The 7,582-nt window shown below is 48.6% G+C and overlaps 1 non-coding gene across 1 annotated transcript; it reads right to left on the bottom strand.

Moving 5' to 3' along the window:
* Positions 1 to 313: 313 nt before the first annotated feature.
* LOC125773956 (5.8S ribosomal RNA) lies at positions 314 to 471 on the bottom strand. The gene has a single exon (XR_007420494.1). It is a non-coding gene; the product is annotated as a 5.8S ribosomal RNA (ribosomal RNA).
* Between the last annotated feature and the right edge of the window lie 7,111 nt (positions 472 to 7,582).

A 7,582-nucleotide genomic window follows, 5' to 3' on the forward strand; every position in this document is an offset into this window, starting at 1 on the left:
ATACGGTCAACGAAATCTTGGACATCAAAGAGGTTTTCGATTGAATTTCCCCATGTTTCACAACGTACTCTTAGCGGTATCCTACGATACGTCTCACTCTATTTGTGTGTGTGCGCGTTTACGTGCGTGCGATTTATGCGGTTCACCCCTTTACTTTCAGCGCCCTGCGGTCCCAACAAAGGTCCCGAGCACGCCATTATGCACAGTGTGGAAGCGTGTTTCCCCCACGACACTAGACGGGCTGCTCGCCATAGTGTTCTATTGTGGCACGCTCCACCCTGAAGTTTGGTTTGTTGTATATCAAGGAATTGATAGGCACTCAAGAATGTGTGCATCGGCCGGGTTTAATCGTCCGACGCGCAATATGCGTTCAACTTATCGGTGTTCATGTGTCCTGCAGTTCACATTGTGACGCGCATTTAGCTGCGGTCTTCATCGATCCATGAGCCGAGTGATCCCCTGCCTAGGGTTTTATAGTAAGGTTCCCAATGTAACACAATCCCGGTGGTACGTCCAAAGACTAACTTTCTGACTAAGTTGTCTTTATTACCCAATAGTCCCAGGCCTTGTGACTTGTGGCTCATGTCTACGCCCATGGCCACCATTCGCTAAGATAGTTTTGAAGTCACTTTGAAGGCCCAGGAACAACTCTCTTAGCACATCGGTTAACCTGACGCCGCAGTCAACTCATGTGCTTGGATCGGATCGAGCTATTGAGTATTGGGCCTGCATACTCGCTCATCCGTATCCTTTGCGTACCGCCCCATGGCCCTTGTATGTCTGCACCACAGTTCCTGTTCGTTCCGTGCCTATGGCCGGATACGTATTGCACATCGGTATACCTGTCGCTACTCAGGCAACTCGTGTGCGTGGATTGGATCGAGAACATGGTGTGTGCCCCATGTTATAATTGATAGTCCATATCCACTTTATAGGTTAAAGTCATAAGTTGTGATTGCACAACCATTCTTCATAAGAGTTTAATCACTCTTCAACTAACTTTCGTTCTGGTGTCTTGGTATCAAATCGCGTAAGACACAAGATTCTACTGGCCAAATAGAATCTAGCACATTGGTTAACCTGGCGCCGCAGTCAACTCATGTGCTTGGATCGGATCGAGCTATTGAGTATTGGGCCTGCATACTCGCTCATCCGTATCCTTTGCGTACCGCCCCATGGCCCCGTCCTTAGAGTTAATTACTAGTAGGCTTAACTCTTTGTATGTCTGCACCACAGTTCCCGTTCGTTCCGTGCCGTGGCCGGATACGTATTGCACATCGGTATACCTGTCGCTACTCAGGCAACTCGTGTGCGTGGATTGGATCGAGCTCATGGGGTGTGTAGAGATTCCATGTTATAATTGCAAGTCCATATCCACTTTATAGGTTAAAGTCATAAGTTGTGATTGCACAACCATACTTCATAAGAGTTTAATAACTCTTCAACTAACTTTCGTTCTGGTGTCTTGGTATCAAATCGCATAAGACACAAGATTCTACTGGCCAAATAGAATCTAGCACATTGGTTAACCTGGCGCCGCAGTCAACTCATGTGCTTGGATCGGATCGAGCTATTGAGTATTGGGCCTGCATACTCGCTCATCCGTATCCTTTGCGTACCGCCCCATGGCCCCGTCCTTAGAGTTAATGACTAATAGGCTTAACTCTTTGTATGTCTGCACCACAGTTCCCGTTCGTTCCGTGCCGTGGCCGGATACGTATTGCACAACAGTAGATACCATCACCTGACGTATCTAACACACCACTATTGTAACTCGTCGTCGAAGGACCTTTCAAGTGCCTGATGGCCAGGGGAGCTCTTACACGGCACGGAGACACAGTGATGCTCGCCCATCACAGTGTACAACGATCGAGTTTGCTTAAGTGTCTGGGTACCTACACACCAGACACAATGCAATGGCCACGGATCCACACAAGGCACATCACATGCAGAAAGCTTCACCAGATTATGACACATACCACACTCTTGTAACTCGTCGTCGAAGGGGCGTTCAAAGTGCCTTACGGCTAGGGGAGATCTAGCACGGCACGGAGACACAGTGATGGTTGCCCATCAAAGTGTACAACGATCGAGTTTGCTTTCCGCGCAAGCGTTCTAAGTGTCTGGGTACCTACACACCAGACACAATGCAATGGCCACGGATCCACACAAGGCACATCACATGCAGAAAGCTTCACCAGATTCTGACACATACCACACTCTTGTAACTCGTCGTCGAAGGGGCGTTCAAAGTGCCTTACGGCTAGGGGGGATCTAGCACGGCACGGAGACACAGTGATGGTCACCCATCAAAGTGTACAACGATCGAGTTTGCTTTCCGCGCAAGCGTTCTAAGTGTCTGGGTATCTAAGCACCAGACACAATGCAATGGCCACGGATCCACACAAGGCACATCACATGCAGAAAGCTTCACCAGATTCTGACACATACCACACACATGCAACTCGTCGTCGAAGGGGCGTTCAAGTGCCTTACGGCTAGGGGAGATCTAGCTCGGCACGGGGACACAGTGATGGTCACCCATCAAAGTGTACAACGAACGAGTTGGCTTTCAACAAATTCTGACACATAGCAAGCGAGCGACCGAGCTACACCGAAGGCAGCCCATGGTTGGTCACTCGCGGACGATCATCAGTAATGATCCTTCCGCAGGTTCACCTACGGAAACCTTGTTACGACTTTTACTTCCTCTAAATCATCAAGTTCGGTCAACTTCAGCCATGCCAGCTGCAGCTCACGAAGGAACCGCGGAAGGTAAGCCTCCAGAAACCTCACTAAATAATCCATCGGTAGTAGCGACGGGCGGTGTGTACAAAGGGCAGGGACGTAATCAGCACTAGCTAATGACTAGTGCTTACTAGAAATTCCAGGTTCATGGGGACCGTTGCAGTCCCCAATCCCGACTAGATGGGCATTTTAGTGATTTCCCGTTCCTCTCGGAATGGGGGCGCCTATTGGCGAGAACACGCTGCGACCCACATTGTAGCACGCGTGCAGCCCAGAACATCTAAGGGCATCACGGACCTGTTATCGCTCATTCTCAGCTTGCTAAACACAAGTTGTCCCGCTAAGCAGGGCAAACGTAGCCGACGACCGCCCGTGAAGGCGCCGCCCGGCTGTAACGTCAGGTGCGCCCGGAGGCGCACTGCTGACAGCGTTCTAGTTAGCATGTTTGAGTCACGTTCGTTATCGGAATTAACCAGACAAATCATTCCACGAACTAAGAACGGCCATGCACCACTACCCTTAAATTTGAGAAAGAGCTATCAATCTGTCTTACCTCGATAAGTTTGGACCTGGTAAATTTACCCGTGTTGAGTCAAATTAAGCCGCAAGCTCCACTTCTTGTGGTGCCCTTCCGTCAATTCCTTTAAGTTTCAACTTTGCAACCATACTTCCCCCGGAACCCGATTTTGGTTTCCCGGAAGCGACTGAGAGCACCGAATAGGGGTAGCGTCTCCCAATTGCTAATTGGCATCGTTTACGGTTAGAACTAGGGCGGTATCTAATCGCCTTCGATCCTCTAACTTTCGTTCTTGATTAAAGAAAGCATCCATGGCAAACGCTTTCGCTTCAGTTGGTCCTACGACGGTCTACGAATTTCACCTCTCGCGCCGTAATACCAATGCCCCCAACTACTTCTGTTAATCATTACCTCTAGGTTTCTGACAAACCAACGAAATCGTATAAACCGAGGTCATATTCCATTATTCCATGCAAGATTATTCTCGGCCAACGCCAACCCCACGGGGGGGGCCGGACGCTTTGTCTTAGCCTGCTTTGAGCACTCTAATTTGTTCAAGGTAAATGTGAGTATCTTGAGCACCATGAGGAGCCCGTGCCGGAGTTAACCGGTAGCACGGTACTCGTTCACAGAGTAACGCCCAAGTACACCATTGTGAGTCGCAGCCGTGAGCGCGCGCACGAACGGCCCCGGCGTGTAACCGGGCGCCCGTGGCGGTCACGTGTCTGGACGGGCAATCAACTTCGAACGTTTTAACCGCAACAACTTTAATATACGCTAGTGGAGCTGGAATTACCGCGGCTGCTGGCACCAGACTTGCCCTCCACTTGATCCTTGTTGAAGGATTTATACTCAACTCATTCCAATTATGGACCATCGTTAGAGAGGTCCATATTGTTATTTCTCGTCACTACCTCCCCGTACTGGGATTGGGTAATTTACGCGCCTGCTGCCTTCCTTGGATGTGGTAGCCATTTCTCAGGCTCCCTCTCCGGAATCGAACCCTGATTCCCCGTTACCCGTCGCAACCATGGTAGTCCTCTACACTACCATCAATAGTTGATAGGGCAGACATTTGAAAGATCTGTCGTCAGTCGACAAGCGACCATACGATCTGCGTCCTTATCCAGACTTCAACTCAAGCCGCCCGGAGGCGATTGGTTTAACTAATAAGTGCACCAGTTCAGCTACCCGCGAGGGCAACAGTCCCGGCATGTTGCATGTATTAGCTCTGGATTTTCCACAGTTATCCAAGTAACTAGTGGTAGGATGATCTTGTGAATTATAGCTGTTATACTGAGCCTTATGCGGTTTCACATTCATTTATGTTTGTACTTAGACATGCATGGCTTAACCTTTGAGACAAGCGTATATTACTGGTAGGATCAACCAGAATTCGTTCCACTACAGACACACACTCGCTTAGTGGGAAATAAATTTCCACACAACTCTCTCTCTCTAGAACCATATGGAATGGCTCTTTGGTGTTGGGTAAGGCACCAATTTGTTGGGGTGTAACGGTCACCACCAACTTTAAGTTTGTTAGGGCACAACGGAAACCACTAACTAAACTTTAGGAAACTAAATTTCCTCACACATTATCTCTCACCATATTAGCACTAGGTGCTATCCACGATTGTACAACGTTTCAAACTCTTGAATCGACCGTAGGGCCGCGGAATTGCTTCCGGGCCCCTATTCTCGCTATTAATTGTTCATCTCTTTCAATACATCGAGTTCGTTCCATTGGGTAGTTCGCATGGCGAACGTTTTGATGCAGCCCCCTGGGGGACCACGGCACTTTACACCGGGTATGGTGTATGCGCAACCTACAGATAACAATAAACCCCTTATGCGTGTGTAAACCGATGTTGGGCTGCTCAACATTCTTTCATGGTTACATCACTTGCACCAGAACCCACGGTGCCGATTTGGTAATATGTTGTACATTTACTCTCAAGATGTACGCTTCGGCCCCTTATTCAGGGGCTCAAGCTATTACCAGCAAGAACAATCCTCATCCAGACTTGAACTCGAAACACCCGGAGGCGAACGGTTTAACTAATAAGTGCACCAGTCTTGAATCCATGCGTCGGTGGAAACAATGCCGGCGTGTTGCATGTATTAGCTCTGAACTTAGCGAGTGATTGCCTTGCAGCTGTCATACTGAGCGTAGAGCGTGATTATCGCTCACTTGAACCATGTTGAATGGCTCTTTGGTGTAGGGTAAGGCACCAATTTGTTGGGGCGTAACGGTCACCACCAACTTAAGACTTGCTTATAGGTATTTCAACGTTTTCAACTCTTAAATCGACCGTGTTTCATTATCATCTCTTCTTCTTATTAAATGCATAGAGTTCGTTCCATTGGGTAGTTCGCGTGGCGAACGGTTTGATGCAGCCCCCCGGGGGGGACCACGGCACTTTACACCGGGCATGGTGTATGCGCAACCTACAGATCACCAATATATTTGTGATCGATAATGCACACTTCTTACACGACTGACCAGTCGACAGCGCTGCCTTCCTATTATGCGTGTGTAAACCGATGTTGGGCTGCTCAACATCTTTCACGGTTACATCACTTGCACCCGAACCCATGGTGCCGATTTGGTAATATGTTGTACATGGTCTCAAGATGTACGCTTCGACCCCTTATTCAGGGGCTCAAGCTATTACCAGCAAGATCAATCCTCATCCAGACTTGAACTCGAAACACCCGGAGGCGAACGGTTTAACTAATAAGTGCACCAGTCTTGAATCCATGCGTCGGTGGAAACAATGCCGGCATGTTGCATGTATTAGCTCTGAACTTAGCGAGTGATTGCCTTGCAGCTGTCGAACTGAGCGTAGAGCGTGATTATCGCTCACTTGAAAGGGTCAAGCCCTTTCGAGTCGTCCGGTTTTTACGCCAGACGACTCGGTTCACCATCTTTCGGGATACAAGTTGACTAAGTGGTACCACTACACTTATCAACTTTCGATTTGGTAATCCTCATCCAGCTTCCTTTCTGGAGGTCCCGAGGATTACCAATTGGGCTGTCATACTGAGCTCATATATTGGAGATCGATAATGCACACTTCTTACACGACTGACCAGTCGACAGCGCTGCCTTCCTATTATGCGTGTGTAAACCGATGTTGGGCTGCTCAACATCTTTCACGGTTACATCACTTGCACCAGAACCCACGGTGCCGATTTGGTAATATGTTGTACATTTACTCAAGATGTACGCTTCGGCCCCTTATTCAGGGGCTCAAGCTATTACCAGCAAGAACAATCCTCATCCAGACTTGAACTCGAAACACCCGGAGGCGAACGGTTTAACTAATAAGTGCACCAGTCTTGAATCCATGCGTCGGTGGAAACAATGCCGGCGTGTTGCATGTATTAGCTCTGAACTTAGCGAGTGATTGCCTTGCAGCTGTCATACTGAGCGTAGAGCGTGATTATCGCTCACTTGAACCATGTTGAATGGCTCTTTGGTGTAGGGTAAGGCACCAATTTGTTGGGGCGTAACGGTCACCACCAACTTAAGACTTGCTTATAGGTATTTCAACGTTTTCAACTCTTAAATCGACCGTGTTTCATTATCATCTCTTCTTCTTATTAAATGCATAGAGTTCGTTCCATTGGGTAGTTCGCGTGGCGAACGGTTTGATGCAGCCCCCCGGGGGGGACCACGGCACTTTACACCGGGCATGGTGTATGCGCAACCTACAGATCACCAATATATTTGTGATCGATAATGCACACTTCTTACACGACTGACCAGTCGACAGCGCTGCCTTCCTATTATGCGTGTGTAAACCGATGTTGGGCTGCTCAACATCTTTCACGGTTACATCACTTGCACCCGAACCCATGGTGCCGATTTGGTAATATGTTGTACATGGTCTCAAGATGTACGCTTCGACCCCTTATTCAGGGGCTCAAGCTATTACCAGCAAGATCAATCCTCATCCAGACTTGAACTCGAAACACCCGGAGGCGAACGGTTTAACTAATAAGTGCACCAGTCTTGAATCCATGCGTCGGTGGAAACAATGCCGGCATGTTGCATGTATTAGCTCTGAACTTAGCGAGTGATTGCCTTGCAGCTGTCGAACTGAGCGTAGAGCGTGATTATCGCTCACTTGAAAGGGTCAAGCCCTTTCGAGTCGTCCGGTTTTTACGCCAGACGACTCGGTTCACCATCTTTCGGGATACAAGTTGACTAAGTGGTACCACTACACTTATCAACTTTCGATTTGGTAATCCTCATCCAGCTTCCTTTCTGGAGGTCCCGAGGATTACCAATTGGGCTGTCATACTGAG

The sequence above is a fragment of the Anopheles funestus genome (assembly GCF_943734845.2).
Source record: "Anopheles funestus chromosome X unlocalized genomic scaffold, idAnoFuneDA-416_04 X_unloc_66, whole genome shotgun sequence".
In the NCBI taxonomy this organism is placed as follows: Eukaryota; Metazoa; Arthropoda; class Insecta; order Diptera; family Culicidae; genus Anopheles; species Anopheles funestus.